The following is a 25,413-nucleotide window of genomic DNA, read 5'->3' as shown; positions in this document are numbered from 1 at the left end:
TCCAGTTCACTGGCTAGGTGGCGCTGGTCGGAGATGCAGCGGATTATTTTTTCCACCTGAGGACGACCGCTTGTGTTGCGATAGAAACATCGTTATATGTTATTTTTTCTTTTCTTTTTCTACCTACGTGACTTTACCGAAAGAACCAAAGAGTATGGATTTCTGCAGTCACAAAAGCTTCAAATTATCACCTAAATAAGATTTTGTATATGAACAACAATGTCTATCTCCATTTTCCAAATGTTACCCACCAGAGATCCTTTCTGTATATACACAACAGCAAGCTAATTATAGCACCATACGTTCAGTCCCTATTCATGACACACTTGACTCCCAATCCCCATGTAAGATTGCAATATAATTTCTGCATGAGGGCCCGTCAAAAAGTGTTGAGAATGGACACTTTTTCCAAAAAACTACGTTAAATAGTCTTAATTAAAAGTCCAGTATAGTACTATTCGTGGCACTCATAAGTGAACTTCATTATTGCTCATGTTAATTATTACAATATTAACTATTTACCCAGGAAAGCCTCATTGAGTCTAAAGACTGATTTTTTTTCAGAAGTTTCCCATTGCATTTAGATATTTGGCAATTACATTAATGAGCGTTTGGCTCTGTGTGAGTAGAACCCAGAGAGACCCCCACCTTGCACATGGGGAAACAGCACAACTCTGCACAGATTCTACCCACACTCGACAAATAATTAAAACCGATCTTGATTTGAAGCTTTTGTGACTGCAGGAATCCATACTCTTTGGTTCTTTCGGTAAAGTCACGTAGGTAGAAATAAAATAAAATAAATCACGACGTTTCCATAGCAACACAAGCCATCATCTTCAGGTGAAAATCGCGACAGCCGCGATGTCTGCTGCGAGCAGCACGATGTCTGCTGCCTTGTGAAGAGAAGCTGTTACCAGCAAGAGTTTATATAAGTTTTTGAGAACAAAGGTAACCAAAGTAGTGCTAATGGGTTATTATAGTGTAAAGGTAATAAATAGCGTGCCATGTTAAAGGAAATGAACTTAGATTAGCATGTTGGATTATAGTGCAAAGTTAATTTGCTTCCGTAGCGCATAAGAGTTCAGATTAGCATGTAGGATTAGCATATGTATTTTGATAAGAGATGCATGTAAAAGTTAGTGAAAACAATAGCAAGTTAATGTCAGTCTATGTGTAATCAAGAATAGCATGTTAAAGTTGATGAGAAAAGTATGTCAAAGTCAATGAGCGAAGTTAATGAGAATATCATGTTAAAGTCAATGAGAGATGAGCAAGTCGATGTCAGTCTACGTGTAATAAATAGCGTGGTATGTTAAAGTTAATGAACTTAGCATAAGAACGGCTGGCGGGAGAGAGAGAGAGAGAATGTGTTTTAATGAGAGAAGCATGTAAAAGTTAATGAAAAAATTAGGAAGTTAATGTCAGTCTATGTGTAACCAAGAGTGGCATGTTAAAGTTAAAGAGAAAAGCATGTAAAAGTACATGAACGAAGTCAATGAGAATATCATGTTGAAGGCAATGAGAGATGAGCAAGTCGATGCAGTCATGCCGGTGGTAGCATGTCCACGTGTGACAAAAGCAGCCGTGTGAGCGAACCAAAAGATGGCCGTGCCAACGCGTTCGGGTGCGGAGCTCGCTCCCGCCACGGAGCTCGCTCCCGCCACGGAGCTCGCTCCCGCCACGGAGCTCGCTCCCGCCACGGAGCTCGCTCCCGCCACGGAGCTCGCTCCCGCCACGGAGCTCACTCCCGTTACGGAGCTCGCTCCCGCCGCGGAGCTCGCTCCCGCCGCGGAGCTCGCTCCCGCTGCGGAGCTCGCTGACGTCACAAAGCTCTGCCCCCCCCCAAACCATATTTCCATTTTTAAAATAAAACATGCTTCAAATCGCTTTAAACTATTGCCATTGTATTTAATGTGGCGCTGCACTCTGATGTTGTAGGAGAAAACATTTATTAAAAAGTCTATTTAACTAAGTAGAACATGTTGTCTATATTTATTTAAAGTTGCGCATTTCGATGTGACGTCACATTTCTCAACCCCCCCCCCCTCGTCACAAATGTCTGACCCCCCCCCTCCCCAGGTGCGTGACGTCATTTATGGACGGCCCCCATTGCCTTAAAACGCGAACTCGCGCTTGCAAACTGAAACCGCGGAACTTTTTTTGTTCAGCAGCGCGATCCTCCGCGAGATGTAATGAGTCGGCCTCGCGCTGTGAGTGAGTGTGAGTGAGACAGCATCGTCCCCCACTCCTCCTGATGTCGAGGGTAAATGGGCGAGGTTTAGGTCTGTGACTCATGCAGCTGCAATGGCTGCTTTGTGTACGCGGTCCAGACCTCCCCAGAGACCCTGGCTGACAGAGGAGGTGTTCAGGATGATTGAGAAAAAGCGACAGGCCCACTCTAATCGTCTACAGCATCCCACGTCAGAGAATGTGGAGGCTTACCGCAGCCTTCGGTCGGAGGTTCGGAGAGACGTGAGGCGCTGCAAGGATGGGTGGTGGTCGCGGGTTGCTGAGGAGATGGAGTCTGCCTCAATGGCCCGCGATCACAAATCCCTATTTAACTCCATTAAAAAAGTAACCTACAGCGCCACACCTATTACCATTGTAGGGGTAATCGTCACTCACCACTCTGTGGGCTGGTAGCTTCCCCTTATCGTCAATAGGGGGCGGAAGCGCTATCACGCCAGGGCTAATGCCCATGGCCCAAAAAGGGGCCAAGACAATAAATATCGTGTTGCCTCATCAGAAGTTTCTTCGTCTATTTATACCCACTACACCATCATTAGGGGAACGAAGGGTGATCCAATCTCCGACCCCCAGCGACAGGTTTGCAGATTTGCTGAGCATTTCTGTGAGGTCCTGGGGGAGGGGGAATCCCTCAGCCTGGAAAACATCATGGGACAAAGTGGGGACGACCCTGCTGAGGATGCGGTGCCTCAAATATTGGAGGAGGAAGTCACCCCCTGTGAGTGGCTGGCTGAGGTGCCATCCATTGAGGAAGTACTGAGGGCGATCCAGAGTCTGAGACCAGGAAAGGCACCGAGCAGTGATGATCTCCAAAGCGAAATGCTGAGGGAGGGTGGCGTTTGTGCGTAGACTGCCCTACATGACATCATAACAACAGTCTGGGCCACTGGACGGGTTCCGCAGGATTGGAAGGATGCTCTGGCGGTCCCCCTTTTTAAGAAGGGGGACCGCACAGACTGTAACAACTACAGGGGCATCTAACTCCTCAGTGTGCCGGGAAAGGTCCTGGCAAGGATTATTCAACATCGCCTTGCTAGGTACGCTAAGGAGAGGCTTGCGGAGCCCCAATGCGGTTTCAAGAAAGGGCGGTCCTGCAAAAATGTCATATTTTCTGTCCGTCTGCTACAGCAGAGGTGGAGGGAATTCCAACTAGAGCTACATCTCTGCTTTATTGACCTGGTTAAGGCCTATGATACCATCAGTAGGCCTGGGCTCTGGGTTGTTCTTCGTGCTTTCAGAGTCCCTGACCCTCTGCTCACACTCATTAAGGACCTTCATGATGGTGAGCAGACCCGAGTAAAACTACATATCCGGGAGTCAGAGCCATTCCCTGCGACAGGGATGTCCTCTGGCTCCAACATTATTTAACATCTATTTCGACCACATAGTTCGTGAAGCCTTCAGTAGCTGTACCAGAGGAATTTACGTCTGGTACAGATACAATGGGAGGCTGATCGATGCCCAGGTGCGGTCAAGGGATGTCTCCCTATTGGTCAACCACATTATGTATGCCGACGACCTGGTAATTGCTGCTCATTCAGAGGAGGAGTTGGAGGCGCTGCTGCTAAAACTGGAGTGTGCCACTAAGAGGTGGGGCCTTACCATCAGCCCCACCAAAACGAAGCACCTGCCTGGGTATTTTGTGCCATCGGGCACTCTACCCCCACAACTCCCAATCGGTGATGGGGCAGTTGGGGAGAGAGTGGAGAGTTTTCCATACCTGGGCAGTGTGCTCATGATCGGCTCCGGTTTAACAGCAGAGGTCTCACTCCGAATTAGTCGAGCGGCATTATCTTTTCATCGGTTGTGTAACGTTGTGTGGAAGCTACCTGGTCTGTCGCTCCGCATGAAGCTTCGGTTCTTCTCGGCCACAGTCATTCCCTCCCTTCTCTACGCTTGCAAAACGTGGACCCCCCTAATGCAGCATCTTCACCGGTTAGAAACATTTAGGCTGGCCTGCCTACGATCAATCCTGGGTTTAACCAGGCTGGATTTTGTGAGGAGCTCACAAATCCTCGAAAGATCTGGACAAAGTCCCATCGGTGAGTTCCTCCAGCAGGCAAGGCTGCGTTGGCTGGGCCATGTAGCCCGCATGCCCAATCACCGCATGCCCAAACAGCTTTTGTTCGGCCGGATCGAGGGAGCTAAACGGGCATGGCACGGACTAGAGAAGAGATGGAGTGATGTGGTACAGGAGGATGTGGAGCTGAGTGGACTTGCCAATGACTGGTACCAGCGGTGTCTCTACTGGGCAGTTGGAGGCAGTCGCCCTCCAACAACAACGGAGGGCGGAGGAGCGACGCTCAGAAAAACGAGCGGAGCGTCGGGTGGCTAAAGCTCAGCAAGTTGGCACAGTAGGGGGCACAGGTGGTGCATCAGCCAGTAATCTCAGTCATCTCAGTCAGTCGACCAGTGGCACCTGGGTCTGCCCCGTGACCTCCTGCCAGCCGGCGATCGACACTTCACGTAGCCTCAAGGTGCACATAGCCTGGCATAAGCGTCGTGGTGACGTCACCGCCACTTAGTGGCGCATGGCGGTTGTTGTTTTGAGACAGTAAGAGAGTGTGAGGTCGACTCAGCCTCAGATGAGTACCTGGTGCGGTGTGTCGTAAACATCGCTACTGGGGGAGACAAAGGCCGCCGTGGAGGAGAATCCTAAAATAATAAAAGCTTTTATTATAATAAAAGCTTTGATTATAATATTATGATATTATAATAAAAGCTATACTAAAAGCTTTTTAAATTAAAAATACAAAAATTTTTGAAATAATGAAAGCTTTTATTATTTAAAATTTATTATTTAATTTTTAAATTGGCAGAATCTACACGCCATATTCTTGGTTCTTCAGGTAAAGTCACGTAGATTTGAAAATAAAAATAATTAAATTTAATTTAAAAATATAAATTATAATATTTAAACTAATAAAAGCTTTATTATTTTCAATGTATTATTTGAAATTTTAAAATACTAAAAAATAAAATACAAATAATAAATTGAAATTAATAAAAGCTTTTATTATTTTATAATAAATTGAAAATAAAAGCTTTTATTATTTTCAATTTATTATTTTAATTTTATTAACAGGTCCCTGCAGGGTGGGCTGGTAGGGCAAGTCTCTGCGCTGCCTATTGCTGATTTTACACCCAACAGCACGAGATTGCACTTCGTTAAAGTATTGAAAGGGGACGGACGGACACATTAATCTATTACAGGCTGGTACACTCAGTTTACAACTTCGTTCCTACCAGTATTATGACTTTACCGAAGGAAGCAATAATCTGGCGTGTAGATGCTGCCATCTGCTGGCCACCATTGTTGGGTGTAGATTGTGACAAAACTTTCGTGACTTCAGGAATTCATATTCTTGGTTCTTTCGGTAAAGTCACGTCCATAGAAAATAAAAAAAAATATCAAATCAATTAAAAATGTGAAATTTTAAATAATAAAAGCAAAAAACCCACATTCATATTCTTGGTTCTTTCGGTAAAATCACGGAGATAAAAAAAAACAATTTTAAAATAATCAATTGAATAAAAGCTTTTAATATTATTTAAGCTTTTCTTATATTCAATTTATTATTTTAATTTTTAAATTGGCAGAATCTACACGCCACGTTGGTGGCCGGCAGGTGGCAACATCTACACGCCGAATTCTTGTTTTTTTTCGTTAAAGTCACGTAGATTTTAAAATAAAAATAATATAATTTAATTTAAAAATACAAATAATACATTGAAAATAATAAAAGCTTTCATAATTTTATTTTTTTAAATTTTATTATTATTTTCTATCTACGTGACTTTACCGAAAGAAGCAATAATATGGCGTGTAGATGCTGCCATCTGGTGGCCAACAACGTTGGCAGGTGGCAGCATCTACACGCCAGATTCTTGGTTCTTTGGGTAAAATATAAATAATAAAGAAAAGAAAAAAATTATAATTCATGATTTAGTATTTTTTTCATTTAATTCTATTATTTTCATTTTCAAATCTACGTTACTTTACCGAAAGAACCAAGAATATGGCGTGTAGATTCTGCCAATTTAAAAAAAAAATACAAATTAAAATAATAAATTTAAAATAATAAAAGCTTTCATTATTTTCCATTTATCTTTTGTATTTTTTTATTTAATTTTGTTATTTTTATTTTCAACCTACATGGCTTTACCGAAAGAACCAAGAATATGAATCTGGATTTTGATTATTATTTTCAATCTATTTTAATTTTTAAATTGGCAGCATCTACACGCCATATTCTTGGTTCTATCGGTAAAGTCACGTCGATAGAAAATAAAAAAAATAATCAAATCAAATCAAATAAAAAGTGTGAAATGGAAAATAATAAAAGCAAAAAACCCACATTCATATTCTTGGTTCTTTCGGTAAAGTCACAGAGATAAAAAAAATGAAACAAAATTTTTATTTTAAAATAATAAATTGAAAATAATAAAAGCTTTTATTATTTTCCATTTATTTTTTTGTATTTTTAAATTGGCAGAATCTACACGCTATATTCTTAGTTCTTTGGGTAAAGTCACGTAGATAGAAAATATAAATAATAAAAGAAAAGTAAAAATGTAAATAATATTTTCAAAAATATTTATTTTATTTTATTGTTTCCCTTCTACGTGACTTTACTGAAAGAACCAATAATATGAATAACTGCAGTCACGAAAGCTTTAAATCAAAATATAATAATAACAATTCATGATTTTCATTTAATTATTTTCTTTTTATTTTCAAATCTACGTGACTTTACCGAAAGAACCAAGAATATGGCGTGTAGATTATGCCAATTTAAAAATTACAAATAAAAGTAATTTTATTACTTCCGATTTTTTTTTATTTAATTTATTTAATTATTTTTAAATCTACGTGACTTTACCGAAGGAACCAAGAATATGAATCTGGATTTTTGCTTATTATTTTCAATTTATTATTTTAATTTTTCAATTTGCAGAATCTACACGCCACGTTGGTGGCCGGCAGATGGCAGCATCTACACGCCATAATCTTGGTTCATCTTCTTTGGTTCTTTCGGTAAAGTCACGTAGAATGAGAATAAAATAATAAATTGAAAAAATAAAATAACACAATAAAATTCTCACGACGTTTCGGCCACAACACAAGCGGCCTTCATCAGGTGAAGGGACGAGACTGTCTGGAGGACAGAGCTGGAGCGAACAAAGACAAGCTCAGATCGAGACCTTTAAGCTGTGTGAGAAAACACAAAGCGCCTTGACAAAGGAATTAGCATTGAATTTAGCATTGAAATGGCTGAGTGATTAGCTTGTGACTGGTCACAGAAATGGCTATGTTAAAGTCAAAGCATACACATTCACAGAGGCACCTAGTAAAAATCAAACAGGAAAATTTAGCATTGAAATAACTAGGAGAATTTAGCATTGAAATAACTGAGTGATTAGCTTGTGACTGGTCACAGAAATGGCTATGTTAAAGTCAAAGCCTACACATCTGAGCTATTAATAATAACTGGGTCAGTGTCTACTTCAAATATTGTTCAGGCTCTGGAGACTTCCAAAGTTATTCGTGATGTTATACATTTGGTTCGTTTTGAGCATAATCGCGACCTTATATAATTATGACGTGATACACACGCTGAATATACGCACACAAACATCGTGTACACGTGTGTCGTGCCCTCTATTGTCCACATAGACGGCTTGTGCTGACGAGAGAACGGTCTTAACGTACAATGTCGTGACATGTATCAGCCCTTTGTCGATCCAGCGTTTTGATAGAGGCCTCCCCCACACCATGTCGTTCGTGGGAGTTGTTTAACCATACTTCACCATGCCGGTCAATGCGGGTTTGGTGAAGTGAGGAGGCCCAGAAACTTGTATATGCAGATACGAGTTTGCCTGTGCTTGCATCTGCAGAATTACATTCTCACACATCTTCAAGTGTAGTTTAATACTTCTAAAAATGCATTTATTCTTGAGGATTCCATAAAGTACTGTGGTAAAAATAAAACAACTTGATTTGAATAAATTTCGATTTAAAGCTTTCGTGACTGCAGGGATTCATCTTCTTGGTTCTTTCGGTAAAGTCACGTAGAAGGGAAATAATAACATAATAAAATCAAAACATAATAAAAATTATCACGACGTTTTGGCCACAACACAAGTAGCCTTCCTCAGGTGAAGAAACAGAACTGTCGGAAAGACAGCGCTCCAATGAACACTGCTAAGCTTGGCAGCGTATTTTAAGCTGGGTGGGAGGAGCAGAGCTCCTTGACAAAGGAGTTTACGTATCCACAGAAGAATTTAGCATTGAAGTAGCTGTGTTAATGTGATAGATTAGCAGGATGTTAAAGTCAGAAATTAGCATGTAACTGTGAGATTAGCATGATGTTAATGTGAGGAATTAGCATGTAACTGGTGACAGAAGTAGCTATGTTAAAGTCAGAGTTTACATATCAACAGAGGCATTTAGTATATTGATGCTAACGAACTGCAACTACCCAACTATCATACAATAAACCGATGTGAAAGAACTAAATATAAACTACATCAATATAATCAATGTACTCAATATATTCTCCACTAAGCTGAGCTACTAACAATAAGTTATTATACATTACACTTCTATGTCGCAAAAAATATTATAATATGCCTCCAAATAATATTTTAATTATAAACTGCCATAGACAGACCCCAACATTGAATTATACACTGCGTTACTATACACTACCCTATACGTTAGATTATAATAATATTAGACTTGTAATATTACACTATGTATTATTTTACCAACCCTACTGTATACCTCACTGCTGTAGATTCACTATACAATTACGATATGTATATTACCAAATAAATTATATTAAACATTACACTGAGTACTTTGTTGAACAGGGAATGCTTTGAGCTTGTGGGTTGAATCCATCTGTGTGGAGTTGTGTTATTTCCCAATATGCAAGGTGGGGTCTCTCTGGGTTCCACTCACGCAAACATCTCAATGCAATGGGACCTTTCTGAAAATGCAGTACTTAGACGCAATGAAGCTTTCCTGGGTAACTAGTTAACATTGTAATAATTAGCATGAGAGATAATGACGTTCCCTTATGAGTGCCATTAGTAGTACTATCCTGTACTTTTAATGAAGACTATTTTACGTAGTTGTTTGTAAAAAAGTGTCCATTCCCAAAACTTCTTGACGGGCCCTCATACAGAAATGATATTACAATCTTACATGGAGATTGCGAGTCAGAGTGTTGTGAATAGTGGAGTGAACGTGTGGTGCAATCATTATATTGTTGGTGTGTATATACAGAAAGACCTATTTGGTGGGTAACATTAGGAAAATGGAGGTAGTTAGTCATTGTTGTTTAGAAACAAAATATTACTTGGGTGGATAAGAGGGTAAAATCGTACATGATAGGAACTGCAATATTGTGGAGTTCTGGTATAATGAGTTGTAGTATATATGAATCTTATGTCACCTTAAGTATGCCTGTGTGAGTACACTCGTGACACGGGTGTCATGCGCGTGACCTTTGTCTTTTGTTTCAGATGTGCGAGAGCAACTCCGCTGCGAGTCATGGTGGTGCTGGGAGAATTGCCTTCACCATCGATGGCACTTCACCAGCACCCGTCTCAACCCCACCTCAATCCGTTAGAGTTACAAGAGCGAAAACACTTATCTCTTGTGACGTCTGTGGGAAAAAATTCCAACTGGCATGGTGCCTAGAAGCCCACGTAAGAACGCATAAGGAGACCCGTGAGCAATGGTGCGGCATATGTGGACAAAGGTTTAATCAGCCAGGAAAATTAAAAAGGCACATGAAGACCCATGAAAAGGATTATATGATAAAGGGTGCACCAGGTTTGGTGAATAACGGCAGTTTTGCCAATGCGGTATTGAATCCACCATCGCCCTATGAGATGTGCTCAGTCTGCGGATTTTTAAGTCCTATTGAAATCCTGAAAACTCATGAAAGTCTTCACGCACAGTTCTTGTACAGACCGAAGCCTGAACATGATTACACTTTGACAAAAGATAGCGGCGTTAAGATAAATGACATGAAATCCAAATTTCTTGAATGCTTTGGCCTAGTTCCACGTCAACAAACTGCTTCACCAGTCAGTGAGAATAAACCATACGCTGCTCTCAATCCTATTACGAGCATGAAAGTGTTGATGACCTTGCAGCAGAAGAAGAAGGAAAAGCGAAGTAGACCTAAGTCCATTAAAAGAAAGAAGACCACCACCAGTGTCACCAATTGCAGCAGTAGCAACAGCCAGAATTCGGACATCAAGAGGATGGACTGCACGGAAGCAGGAGGCTGCGTGGAGCAGAGCATCCCCAAAGTGGATGAACCCAACCTGGCACCTTTAGGTACGTCCTAGTAATGTAATGTAATTCATAATTTCACAAATTAGTTAATGTACGCATATGTTGACCATATCTGTATGCCTGCGCTGAGCAGTCTAGAGATCTGATGTGGTGCTGCTCGGATGTTGGGTTAAACCGTGAAACTCTGGGTTTTCTGTCACCGAACCACGATTAAACTGGCTTCTCATTGATGGTCTTATCCAGTTACCAAACACTTCTTCCAGCAAACACTTGGACCTACAGCCCCAGAGCCCACTTGGACTCTTTGATGAATACCTCGAGATGGGTACAATGAGCTCAGAGGATCACACTACGGAGTCAACGCGTTTTACTTTATTATAAAAAAAACACACACAATTGGGTATCATTTGACTATATAGGCACGTGTGTACGGCCCCTGTGTATCTGTCGGACATTGTTGTGGGAGGGAAATTACCCACACTTCGGGTTGTTGAAGGCAGGGAGCACAGATGTAAGAGCTTAGATGTACAATACAACAATGTAATTTGCTGCACTGTCCTCTGCTGCTCACAACCCCACACTAACTATTGCATGGTCACCCATCCAACCAATTTTCAGGCTCAGCTCTCCTTAACTTCTGGGATCTGATTAAATCTGACGCATACTGGGTGATTTGGCCATAGGCACCAATCTATGGATATACTGTAACACAATTGTCTTTGAGCATGCGCGTATGTGCATATGTACGGAGTTAAGTTTTAGAAATAATAGGAGCACATATTTGCTCCTCTTGTCTGCTAACCAATGCAGCTACATTGGTCAGCTTGGATTGACGTTTTCCCCCTTACTATTTATTTAAACTCTTGTGCATCATGTCCACTGTGGTTAACTGCTGTGATTTGTTGGCATTTCAGCCACAGTGCATATGCCTAAAAATGTGTGGTACGGTTAATGGAGTCCTCAATACAGGATGTGATCTAGTTATTATAGCCACCTAGTGGTGGAAAATGGTGCAAAAGAAACCCAGGTGAACCAGAGCTGAGCATTAAAGATGGTAGTGGCTGGTCGCATCTCAGTGGCCAATGTAATGGACATGATAATTTTGTGAACAAATGACACGAAAATGTGACCATATTTTGGGGTCTCCTTTGACTAAAACACATTCAATGCATTGAAAACATGTTTTGTTTGCTTAAAGTAATCACAACATAACAGCATTAAGAGTGTATGTCTATATCCTGTTTCACTCATTATCCTATCCTTGCCCCCCTACCCATTCTCAAAATATACCCCAGTTATCCAATTCGGGTTTGTCACTCTCTTCGTGACATCATTTCCACTTGCGCCATTGCTCGCACTGCTCAACAACATCATCAAAGTGCGGGTCGACGCGTGGAAGCTCGTAACAAAGATGAGGAGGCCTGTGATTTCGCGAGCAAGAGGAATTGGAGCCTGGGCCGACATCCTGAGTATCGTTGCCACCCTCTCTGTAATCACCAATGTAAGTCGCCAGATTGTCCGCTCGCTTTCTCGCTCAAAATCCCATCTTATGAGTGACATAACATGTCATGTTAGCCGTGTGGGTTCTTTTTACCATACTTCACCATTCTGGTCCTGGCAGGTTTGAGAAGAGGTGTAGTGGGGGACCAGGAGCGGTTCGGGTATCACTCGTCACTGATGTTAGTCGTAGCTGGAAGTCAATTGCATGTGTGCTGAATTCAAAGTGCAGTGCACGAATCACTGCACCACTGCTCCTATCCACTCTCTCCCAAAATCGCAAAAGGTAAAGCCTTGCAATTGCTTGCTCATGTCACTGCTGGCAGAAGGGCCTCAACTAAAGGTAGCTCTAGAGAACCCCTCTACACGGTATTTGGCCTACTCTTCCATGATGACCAGACATGTTGTAAGATGTGGAATTACCTGCGCTAAAGCAGTGATGAACCCATTTATATTGCTAATTGGACAGAGGTGGGGGAGATTTTAGAAAATGATCCATTGCTTCAACTGTTGTGTCAGGAGACTGAACTGACGACTGCCAGATTGCAAGTCCTTATATGGTAACCATTTCACTCTGGCAGCAACCCCCCAAATTGTATTTGTGAAAATTAATGTAATTGCCAAGGTAAGATGTTCAGAAGCCTTGGTCAAATCATTGCATGCTAAGTGACCGCTATCGCTGTGCCTCCGTATGCTAATTCCACAGTCATGCATCTTGGCGTTCACAACGGACATCATCCCACGCCTGGTGTATTATTATGGATACTCAGCAGAGTATGGCACAGGTTCGCCTACAATGCATGGGTACACGGAGGACAGCCTTTCAATTTTCAAGATCAGCGACTTCAAGGAGCAAAATCATCCCAACATCCTGCCATCCTGGTTTGATCCGGCATTCCACACAACCTGCAGGTTTGTGCCATTCAGTGTCATGCCCAGCTATCGGGTGTGCCGTCCCTGCGAATGTGATGCACTGATCTCTGGGTGTGTTGTCCAGGTAGATGCGACATCCTTCTGGGTGTGGCGTCCTCCTGGCTCCGCCCCTTCCTGATTAGGTTCGTTCTCTTCCTCTTTTCACTCCGTGACTTTCCTTTTAAGACCCACACTTCCCCTAGGCCCCACCTCTGTTTAGGCCCTGCCCCTTACCCTGGACACAGGGTTTGGCTTAGTTGGGTAGTAAGGGGTTGTGGTAGGGTTGGGGGAGGAGTGTGCGTGGTGGGCAGGGACAGTAAAGGGGGTGGGGGGGGGGGAATTGGAGGGGGCGAGCAGTGGGTACGGGTGGGATGGCTTCACAACCAAAGTCCCACTTAGAGAAATATAATAATAGATTGATATAAATTATAGCTCATTGTTACCTTGCTAAAGAGTAATGTTATTTATTTATCTATCGATCCACGACTGCTTAATTGAGTCTCAAGATCCCTTTTCAGGAAGACCGTGCATTGGGATTCCAGTTTAAGGTGGTTTTATGCATGTGGGATGCAATAAGAGGTCCTGGAGAACCCATGATAATGAAATGAAGCTTAAAGGTCCACACAGACATGAAACCACTTGCTCTACAGCCATCTTCTGGTCACCTCACAGCACAGTTAGTTAGGAAATTGATGCGATCTACCAACCCTTTTCTGTAACGTTTTTGAATTGCTGGCATACACAACTATAATCAATATAACCATATTGATCGATATTTAATATAACCTTACTTGACTATGACCAAATCACCACGAATACAGCTAATCTTAGATTCCGGAAGTCAAGCAGGCTTGAGCCTTGTTCGTGCTTAGATTGATGAACACCATGCACAATGCAGGTGCAGTAGGCGACTTTGGAGCTAGGTTGTCAGCAGTGGGTAGTTCAGAAAAATTAATAGTTGTGCTATATTGTTCTCCCATTATCTGTACTCCCTACCTTCACCAACCTGGTACGGACCAGCATGAACCATGGTCAATAGAGCCCCCACAAGCTGCACGTTGTGGGAAGGCCCTCTTTCAGAAGCGGATTTTTTAAAGGGCTGTGAACGCATATACCGTTTGTACACAACCATACTTGTTCAATTTAGCGCCAACTCTACTTTCGAGGCACTTTGCTCAATATAGTCCATGCGTGCTTGTGGTTGTACGTGTGTAGGTATCCAGGTCATCGCTACCCGCCGGATCATCCCCAAGCCTACTCCGTCACCAAGCAGTACTGGCAAGTACTGACGGCAAAGCTGGCCTTCGTCATTGCCATGCAGGTACACATCAACATGCACACACACACACATTCATAAACCCATTGAAAGATAAAGGTACAGCCCTCCAATTACTTGCTCATGTCACTGATGGCAAAAGGGCTCCTGCTATAGGGAGCTCAAGAGAGACCCTTAAGATGTATTTGAACTGCTCTTCCACACTGGTCAGACGTCTTGGGAAGAGCTGGGAGTTCCCGCACTGAACAGCACCAAACTCAGCCGACCAATTGACTGGATGTATTCCATTTACACTGCTTGGTGGATAGAGGCAGTGGAATGTAAAAAAAAACTTTCACCATTGTTTACACTGCCACGATCAAAGATCAATTCACACCCGCGACCTCTGGATTGCAAGTCTAGTGTGCAAAGCCTTACACTACTGCACCATCGTATAGACTCATCTGTGAGCAGTTGTTAAGGTCAGCAGAGCAAACCGTGATCATTGTCAATGGGTCATTACAGATAATGCCAGTAATGCTATTACACCTCACAATTGCACAGTATTTCTGAGATCACAAATAATAGTGGTAATACAATACTCACTTTCATCATGCAGCAGACGATTCATGTTGTTGATGCAATGTCACACGTAAGCATGTGTGCGTGTGGGAAGGGGAGCGGCTGCGTAGTTGTTTGTGAACTGCGCTACCAATCCTGTGTGACCGGAGTACTATTTCTGGCCACAGCCAACAACAGTGGAAAATATTAGAACCAGTGTTGAGCTTCCCTTAAGTTGATTCTGTCTTAAAATGAGTACTTGATGAAGTGTGTGAAAATCATCACTGGCGAGATAAAGGTGCACACCACCCCCACAGGCACTGTGCCACCCTTCATAGATGCACTTGTCTCAGTCTGTGAAAGGCTACACAGGGAATCTTTGTAGTGGTGACATGGCCGAGTGTAAGTGTTTGCTGATTGTTGCAGTAATTTGCGGCTGCCCAGGTGAATACTGTGGGTGCATTAACTGCACATCATAAATGTTGCCTGCTGCATAGTGAACGTAAAAAACCCATTAAGTAATTCAACAAAAAGTGTCTCGGTATAATTTGCCAAATGTTCAAAAATTACTCAAATGACTTAATTTAATTGGGAAAAACGACGTAACAATATAATATCCCTAGGCTTCAGGTCCCCGGAATAGTTGACCTGAGATGTAAAGCACTTTAAGATGCGGCCATATTATATTTAGTAAGCACCCTTTACATGCAAATCCTGAAACTCAAAATCCTTTACCTGTGTGTGGACGTGTGCAGCACGTGGTGTTACTCACGAAGGCCTGCATTGCATACATCATCCCGGACACGCCATCCCATGTGCGCGCCTGCAGGCGCCGCGAGCGCTTCGTCGTACAGACGATTCTGCAGCAGGCAGAGCTGGGCCGTCTCCGTAACACCCTCCTCACCGATGCCCCCAGCTCACCGCCATCGCCTCAATTCCACGTTGAGGATGAGCAGGCAGAGATGGGCCTGCTTCGCTGCTCGCTGCATAAGGAGTCTCCTGGCGTATTGCACCCACCCCAGCCATGCCACATGGAGAATGAGCAGGCAGAGAAGACTGGTGACGACTCACTGCTGAAGGGATCCGAGGAGGAATCAAGCAACGAGGATTCGTCAACTGTCTTCTACAGTGTATGAATCTACTCTGGCTTTTAAAGGAGGCTGCTATCCTAACTCTGTTTGCACGTGGACAAGGACATTGCAGTCGAGGACTATCTGTATATATTAATAAATACGTTTATGATTTAACATGTCTCAATCATCTCATGTCTGTTCATACGAATCACGATGTGAATGAGGAAAACTAGAAATTATTGTTATTTTGTATATATTTTAAATTTTGGTTTAACATGTAGGCTTTCGCACCCCAATATCATCCATAGAGGTGTTTTTTGGATTAGATCGCATACATATATAAACGTGTCGTTAAAACCCGCCACCATTCGACACAGCCAACTAGTAAGGGTTGTCACGGAAACAGAACAAGCCAATTCGTCACTGGTACTTTGGAGAGCCAAGCCACAACATTTACAATCGGAGTACGACGTTTTGCCAGTAATTACAACTAGCTTCATCAGGCGACAGCCAGATTTGTGGCACTCTCGCGCAAAGTGGGGGGGGAGGGGGGGGAGATTACCGAGTCAACGTACATTATGCATGTGCATTATGAGAGCCCTTTGATCTTGTCCTTCCTGTCTATTGTGTATTAAAATAGCCGTACCAATGGTAATCCCTATTGAAGTATGCTGCCCTTTATAGGCATGCATTTAAATAATGTATTATTTGTTGGCACCCGTGTTCAGCAGTAGCAGAACACACGTGCCAACAAGGACACTCAGTTGATTCTAATGTTGAAGTTCTGTGCAAAACTAGCTACTACTGCCCAAGAATAATTCGAGAATCTATCGAAATTGGAAGAAAAATTTACAGTTCGGATAGCTACCGCCTTTGTGCTGTGTGGAAGCGACTCATCAAATAGTACATTAGATGAAACTCCGAGTACCCACTCAGGAGGTATAGTGGTAAAACAGTGGAGGAAAAAAAAGCAATTTTTTTTATTTGCCCTTGTTGAATGATAGAGTCGATACACACAGCAAGCGAGATTAAGAAAGCGCATCGGAAGAAATACCGGAGGAGAAAGAGAAGACAATTGCTTGCTGCAGAAGGAAAGGCATTCCTACCGAGGGAGACAAGTTGACAAAGATTTTGATAATGGGAACCGGTGGCGTGGCTCGATCTTCCCTATGTACGCAACATGCTACCGAAAGAAAACAGAAAATCCTATTCAAAGGCTAAAATAAGCTCCATTTTTTGTATAAGAGCCCGATAAACAATAACCCCATCCATAGACTGAGGAAGAGAGGGAAGAGCCTGAACAAAGGGGAGGACATTACGACGGAGATGGGTTGGAGGTGGAGAGAAGGGGAGAGGGGAGGCCGTAAAGGCAGCTGCACATTCAAGGAAAGCGGTGTAGAAAGAGTTGAACGGGGACATGGAGACAGTAGAGACAAGGGTGGAGAAAGAGGAAGGGAGGATCTTTCAGTGCTCGCTACAGGAAACCCACAAAACTGAATTTCCTAAACTCGTGTCGCCTCCGTGACAGCAGCACCACCAACGCCACAGACTCACGCTCCCCAAATCGACAATACCATCTCCATTGCCGACCAGCCACGAGATGGCTGCTCTCAACACCTCGGTCGTGGTGTAAGCAGCAAAAGACTTCCGGCTGGTGAGCAACCGGCCATTGCGAGGGTTGGAAAGAAACTGAAGCACGGGGCGACTCCCACAACCTTCGGGTATTTCCAAACTGGATGACGTCTTGGGATGAAGCTAGAAGTAAGCCAAATCTGCACTCAATAAATGGGACAAAGATTCCAGAGAAGCCTCCAGAAATGTCACAGGAGGCTCGGGTTTGAGAAACCAGACTTCATGTGGGGTCCTCCAGACCTTTGCCCTCCAGTTCATCAACATTTGTAAAAGCAGGACGTCTCAAAGGTACGTAGCATGGGTGAGGTAAGAGGTTGAGAACCACGTTCCGAGATTAGGCGCTTTGACAGGTTGGGGTCTGAGTTAACGTTTAATGGAGCTCACCCTACGACATTATGGATAGAAGGGTAGTGTGCCGGCACAATCCGGACACCCTGCTACACCGAAACACTCTGCTGCACCAAACTCCCTGGTACAGCTAAACACTGGCACGATTGCGCTCAAATACACACAAACTCTCGCTCGGCCAGTTGGTACACAGGTTGTCAGTTGTGGGGGACGCGGGCCCCCGGCTCCCCCCCCCCCGGGGGAGGGCTGATCTCGGGAGGGCTGCGGGCTCCGGACTCCACTCCTCGCTCGAGTGAGAGCAGCCGCTACTCGACTCCTCGCTCGCGGTGAGAGGGCTGCCGCTCTCCGGCTCCTCTCCTCGCGCCGCAGCCCCTCGGGTCCACGGGTCCTGTTTGTGGGGCATAGCTCGGGGCTGGCACGTGGCTGCCTGGAATCAATCCGTCGCTTCTCAGCCACTCAAACGCGACGTCTCCGCTCACACAACCCCGCGCACCACTCACACGAACTGAACGGGGGGTCAGGGGTCAGAGGGCAATGACGTCCTTCGCACACGCGTTGCCGCCGATGCCGGGCAATGGAGATTGTTTAAAGGGCTGCGGGGCGGGGATTTGGAGTCAGTTTTAGAGCGACACACCAATCGCACGCGCGGGACGGGGGGGTCGGGGGTTAGAGGGCAGGGACGTCACTCATACACGCATAGCCGATTGGGGGGCTGTATTGGAGATTATTTAAAGGGCTGTGGGGGCGGATATTCGGGATTGGTGTTAGCCCGCAGTCACGAAAGCTTTAAATCGAAATTTATGTTAAGTGTAATGTGTTGGTGTTAATAAATAGTGTTGCCTCCCAAGAAGTTGTGTGCGCCTATCTCAGCCCATTACATATAAGTGTAGACATGATTATGTAATTCTTGTGTTCATACAAGTGTAGTGCCACAGCGCTGACTGCTGTCCAGCAGCGGCAACTGCAGTGGAAAGTTTGCACACACGCCGTTGAGCATATATACGGGTATGCCGGCCGGGCAGAGGAATTGGGGCAAGGGTCATGGAAGACCTCATAGGGAAGCCTCTGGAACCCTCTGGTCGGTTCGAGAAGGGAGGCGTGGATAGGGCAGAGCCAAGCCGCGCCGGGTAGACTATAGAATATAATATAAGCAGCGGAGAGCGAGAGCTCCGGGCTGCCGGTTCTGGGAGTGGACTCGTCTCGTCGTCGCTGTCGTTGCCACCGCATTCGCCCAATCATTGCGTGGCCAGACAGTAGTTGGCCTTCTCGGTCGACGCCGTCGGTGCAACACGGACAGGGTCGTGTCTAGGCCGGGCTCTATGGCAACGTGGTCGAGTGAGGCCGGAGTTGGTGTGAACAAGATAATAAAGAGACGATGTCTCCTGCAACTACCTCGTCTTCGACAGTGTGTGCGACACACACCACATGTCGGAAGGAGAACACTTCACAAGTATAAATGCTGCCTGTGTCAGTCGAGTCACATTTGCTCTAATTTATTTTGGTGACCTAAGACAGGAGAAGCAAAATGCACTTCTTCAGGAAGTGATATTTTTTTCATAATGCAGAGGCTGTGCCTGATACACATCTTTCATGTGTTGTTTGGCAACCCTGGTGCCCAGTAAACGCCATATGGCCAGATCTTTGCATTGAATTCCAAGTATTAATTCCTCCATACTTGTGCACAGTTGAGTTTTTATTCCATTCCCTTCATGAACCATGTCTTTGAACTTTACATCATAGTAAGATAGTACATGCCGATGAATAATTAATAGATGCTTGAAAACATCTATCCCCAACCATCTGCCTGTGTTTGGCCTAAAACCCAATCACCCAGAATGCCCAAATTCACCTTACATACTCTAGTAATGTAAGCAGGTTAATGCTTGGATATCCATCACAATCATCACCCCCAAATGTGAAGACATGTCACGAGACTCGCTGACTTTTCTTAAAATACTTGAGAAATACAAATCATAGCTGAATATTTTCAATTCCATGTGTATAAGCCTTTGTCTCAGATTTATTGTAAAATAAATATACATGTACAATATAAACATTCAAATATCAGAAAATATTTAATGTATGTTGAATTTCTTTCACACTGTACATAACCAACCATGCTAAACAAGACATGATAAAAACAATCCAAGTCATGGGTTGCATACAATATGCAACTTTGGTTTATTGATTACAAGTTACATAAAAGGTTCTGAAATTTTACAATACAGGTATAGTGCAATCTAAATAAGCAAATGTACTTTTACAGTGATTTCCCAAATGTTTATAACTACACAAATACTAGCATGTATGTTCCCAATAAAGTAGTCTCCTTCCAAAATGGCTAAAACCAAAATAAGTTTAGTTGTGCTCACAATATTTTTCACATATCCGTTCTCTTTCAAGTGACATTTGAGTCTGCATGGATTTGCTGTGCAAAATACTGCTGCAACCATTCACAAACTCCAACCCTGAACGAACTTCATCACATTTTTCCAATACTTTGTTGTGGCACTTCCATTAACAGGGCAATTACTGTGCCCCATGGGCCCCACAAGTTCACAAGTAATTGCGATTCACACCACAGCACCTGAAGTACCATTGATGTTTAACAACCATGAATTAGCAGGACCAAGCGAACGTATCCTTCTGAGTACAAACCTCGACCACCGCCTTAAAATGCAGCCATCCTTGTTCTCCTTGATGGTGTCAACCAGCTCTTTCAGACGCGACAGGTGGTACACGGCCCTGAGAAGAGATACGATTGAGAGAAAATTACTTGGTTGACTTATTATCATGGTGGAAGCCAGAAAAATCTCACCAAGTCTCAGGCGGGTTTGGCAGTGATATTTTGCAAATTTCATCAGCGAGTGGTATGTGAGAGGAAATCAGAGAACCCGGTGAAAACAGAGGGAGTAAAATGCAAAACTCCGGATATAGATTCAAGATTCCATTGCTGTATTACTAACTCCTGGTTACCTAGCAGCCAAAATCTATAATATATGCTATTACCAAATAGTCTCCCATCCAAGTAATAACCAGGCTTACCTGCTTAGCTTATAACATTCATAATCTGACATCATACTTAGAGGCAGTGCAGCCTCTATGCTGTGCGTGAGTGTGAATATAAAGATAAATTCACAATGGCGTGGAGGGGTTTTCCCAGGGACGATCAGCCCCTAGGAAGACGTCCGTGTTGAAGCTGCCCGGGGAGGGGGCCTCCAAGCCGGGGGATTCCAACTCCATGCGCGCCCTGCTCAGCAGCTCCTCCAATGAGGCTGTGCATCAAGAATCACGCATCGCACGTCACAACCACATGGGTGGCCGCTCAGTCGTCTCTGTGAGAAAAGACTGAATATGTACCTGAAAACATATGAAATGTCATCTGCTATATACAGACTATATATATACATACACACACCTAGGGATCTAAGGTCCTCTGACACGGGCTCCTCGTTGGCTACATTCGTAAGGCCGGAGATGTCCAAATCTTTGAGCCACTCTGGGTACTTTGGTCTGCTTTGCGGGCTCTGAGCGGCACCTGCTCTCTTCGTGCTGGTATCCGTCTCGTGGCTGCTGGTCTGGGAGTCCACATCGCAGTCACGCAGCCAGGCCGGGTACCTGAGCTCAGGAATGCTCGTGATCCCCGACACATCCAGCTCATCCTTTTGGCTTGTCAACCACCTGGGATAGGTACTTGTCGCACAGCCGCCGTTCGGCAAGTGCTCACGCCTAGTTGCTTCACTGCTCCGTAAGTACAACAAAACATTCTTCTGGTTAGAAAAAAAATAATTTTTGGGCTTTGCCGACTCATTTAATGGCATCAGGGCCTTGTTGCTTCTCGCTGTTGAGCTCAACCGTTCAGTTGGCTTATTGCCCCTCACCAATGATGCGCCGAGGCTGTGCGCGGTGACCCCGAGAGATGACCGCTTGCCTCTGTGCGACACTGCGAGGTCTCGGTGGGCGCCAGGCGAGCGGAACAAGGACTTGGAGGAACCGTCAACTGGCGCCTCTAGGAGCTGGTCCGTGGTTAGACTGACCGTCGGGCTATAAGCCATGACCGCTGCAGCGCAGCAGTGAGGCTGCACGTGCCCGAGATGAGGTCCTCCACAGGCAGCATGCCACCTGCAATGTAAGACCCACAGACATTTTACTGGTACACAATGAATTTGCTCTCCCCTAGATTCCTTGACCCCTGAACGGCAATCCTGCAATGTTGCCTTACTTTGCACCATCAGTAACTAATGATGTTATCCGTTTGTGGAGTTTGTGAGAATATGGGATAAATCAGTGCATGAGCTGTTATTGTTTAAACTTCAGATGTGTCCAGTCTAGGATCTGCAAATTTTGACACAAAGGTTGGAGGATCACTTAGATTTCACAAACTTTACAAACTCGATAATCAGTGAAGTTGCTGGAAGATGACAGGAGAAAGAAATGCATGCACCGACCTATCTGTTCAGACCTATGCTATCCTCTCATATGCGTGTGCTTACTGTGGATAGTTTTCTCTGACATAAAATCAACTCATTAATGGAATTTGCCAAGCATCCCAGTGTGGGACTCTCACGAAAATGTATCTTTAGACCTTATTAAGGGTTTTTTTTCTAGGGGAATTACATTACATTCATAATAGCATAGCATAATTGACAAGCACCCAGTACAAGCAAATAAATGGGGTTCTCCTCTCCAATTATCCCCCCTCCAGTCAACTAGCTTTGATACCTTATGAGACCTCCTTTGCCAGTAACAAGATATAGTAATAGGTTTTTACCCTTTTATCTGGCACAAAAACTGACACCTTTATACAAGGGATCATGTTTGTGATAACCACAACGCAAGTAGTCAAAATGCAAACAAGAAGACGCTAAGAATAAGAAGACGCCTTTTTGCGTCTTCTGGTCCAACACCAGTGGAGACTGGGATCTCAGAAAAGCCATCTCGGGTGTGGACCAATCAAATTCAAGGACAGTGCATATTATCAGTGTTGTCTTTTTTGTTTGCATTTTGACTACTTGTGTTGTGGTTATTGCAAACATGATCCCTTGTATAAAGGTGTCAGTTTTTGTGCCAGATAAAAGGGTAAAAACCTATTACTATAGCTTCAATACCATTGCACCGCGTGCACACTCGATAGCCACTCGAGTGCAAGCACCACGGAGCGATTCCTCGCGTGGCGAGAGGCGCAACCCACCCTCATCCACACTGTGCATCCTCCTCTCCTCCGCGCGTCTCCGCTCCGCCATGCTGCGCGGCGCTGTGCTCTGCACGTATCCTGGGTGGCGGTGACGCACAGATTCCGCTCTGCTCAAAGTCCTCGATGTAGGCGTCCAGCGCACCGCTCGCCTACGAGCAGCACTGCTCTCCGCACACCACAGGGCTGCGCTAGCCCCCGCTTCCGGTCCGGAGCAGCGTGCTGCCCAGGCTGCCGCGAGGGCTTGTGTCCGTCACCGTGCTGTCGCCCGAAGGGCTGTTTGTCTCACCACCGTTGCAGTACATTTTGTACGATTTGGGATGCCTGGACCGGATGGGGCCAGGGAGAGGAATGGCTGTGGCTACAAGGTCACCACTGGTCCTGGTATGGGGGGCACCATGAGGAGCTGCTGTGTGCGGAAAGTGGGTCCGCTGTCGCAACGCGATCGCATGGGCCAGTGTCGACCACTTCGCGTTAGGTCTCTTAAGCTACTGTGGCTGTTGTCCTTTTTTCAACAAAAATTCCAGCCTTTCCCATGGTTTCCTTCATCACACCTGCAAGCTCTATGTACAATTGAAGTGTCATAAATGCACTACCTGCCTACTACTACATTATGAATGATATACATTTAAGAATTAGCTGGAGACAACTCCATGTTTAAAACACACTGTATTCAAAAGAGAAGGCTTAACATTTAACATTGGTTAACGTTTGGCATGCACACCTGCATATAAAAAAATTACCGTACTACTAATACAATGAATGCTAAATATTAAGTGGTATTACAGTAGTATGACTACTTATATTTATATATTATCGCACCTCCGAAGAGCACGGCTGGCTTTGTACGATGCGAAAGAGGTTCAACACACATACAGAATACAATACTTTCCGAGCACATTATGCGTACCGAACCTCCAAGTTCCTTACCCTACCCTGAATAAGAATGTGTGTACAGCTCCTTTTTAAATCCATTGCTGGCTGACAGCTGTCCCATGCTATGCAGCTCCCAGGGGGAGGGGTTATTTACCATACTTCACCACGCTGGTCAGTGTGAGTTTGGTGATGGCAGGGGGCTATAGAAGTGCATTACAACCATGTACTGAATATTGCTGCACTGATGGCAGGGGGCTATAGAAGTGCATTACAACCACGTACTGAACATAGCTGCATTGGTGGCAGGGGGCTATAGAAGTTCATTACAACCACGTACTGAATATTGCTGCATGGATGGCAGGGGGCTATAGAAGTACATTACAACCACGTACTGAATATTGCTGCACTGGTGGCAGGGGGCTATAGAAGTTCATTACAACCACGTACTGAATATTGCTGAACTGGTGGCAGGGGGCTATAGAAGTGCATTACAACCACGTACTGAATATTGCTGCACTGATGGCAGGGGGCTATAGAAGTACATTACAACCACGTACTGAATATTGCTGCACTTGTAGCAGGGGGCTATAGAAGTACATTACAACCACGTACTGAAAATTGCTGCACTTGTGGCAGGGGGTTATAGAAGTACATTACAACCACGTACTGAATATTGCTGCACTGATGGCAGGGGGCTATAGAAGTACATTACAACCACGTGCTGAATATTGCTGCACTGGTGGCAGGGGGCTATAGAAGTACATTACAACCACGTACTGAATATTGCTGCATTGATGGCAGGGGGCTATAGAAGTACATTACAACCACGTACTGAATATTGCTGCACTGATGGCAGGGGGCTATAGAAGTGCATTACAACCACGTACTGAATATTGCTGCACTGGTGGCAGGGGGCTATAGAAGTACATTACAACCACGTACTGAATATTGCTGCACTGGTGGCAGGGGGCTATAGAAGTGCATTACAACCACGTACTGAATATTGCTGCACTGATGCTCGCCACGTGAGAGCCACACAGCAGGACAATGCTATACTGTACAATATTGAAATGATTCTCCTACAAATACTAAACATTATTGTCTTAACAATCAATACTACTTTTAACATGAACAATAACTAATAAATGCACGCGTAGTAATCGCCGTGCTAACCCTTAGCGTGCAATGTGAGCAGAACTTGTGTTGTAAGTCGTACCCAGTCCATTACCGCGCCAGACACTCCCATTAACAAACCAACGACATTTACTGAATGTCCTCCTCCTTTACACGGCACAACCAGACAACACTTTGCACACCGAAGTGTCCAAGCCGCGTGCTGAGTGAAGCAAACCCCATTCAATTCTAGATTTAAAGCTTTCGTGACTGCTAGGATCCATACTCTTTGGTTCTATTGGGTAAAGTCACGTAGGTGAAAATTGTTATTTTATTTTCACCTACGTGACTTTACCCAATAGAACCAAAGAGTATAAACCCCATTCAC

General features: G+C 44.3%; 1 protein-coding gene and 1 long non-coding RNA gene across 2 annotated transcripts in view; both read right to left on the bottom strand.

Annotated features, from left to right (window-relative positions):
• The window catches only part of LOC142929154 (uncharacterized), a 216,479-nt gene that overhangs the window by 64,673 nt on the left and 126,393 nt on the right, over positions 1-25,413 (bottom strand). The window lies entirely within an intron of this gene.
• On the bottom strand, positions 19,990-21,962 carry LOC142929109 (uncharacterized). Its single transcript, XR_012945265.1, has 2 exons — positions 21,883-21,962; positions 19,990-21,120 (listed from the first exon to the last, which is right to left on the bottom strand). It is a non-coding gene; the product is annotated as an uncharacterized LOC142929109 (long non-coding RNA).

The sequence above is a fragment of the Petromyzon marinus genome, chromosome 25, assembly GCF_048934315.1.
Source record: "Petromyzon marinus isolate PM22_M1 ecotype Great Lakes invasive population chromosome 25, UKy_Petmar_22M1.pri1.0, whole genome shotgun sequence".
Lineage (NCBI taxonomy): Eukaryota > Metazoa > Chordata > Hyperoartia > Petromyzontiformes > Petromyzontidae > Petromyzon > Petromyzon marinus.
Note: the sequence above shows the minus strand (reverse complement) of the source record. Positions and strands in the feature narration are given on the sequence as shown.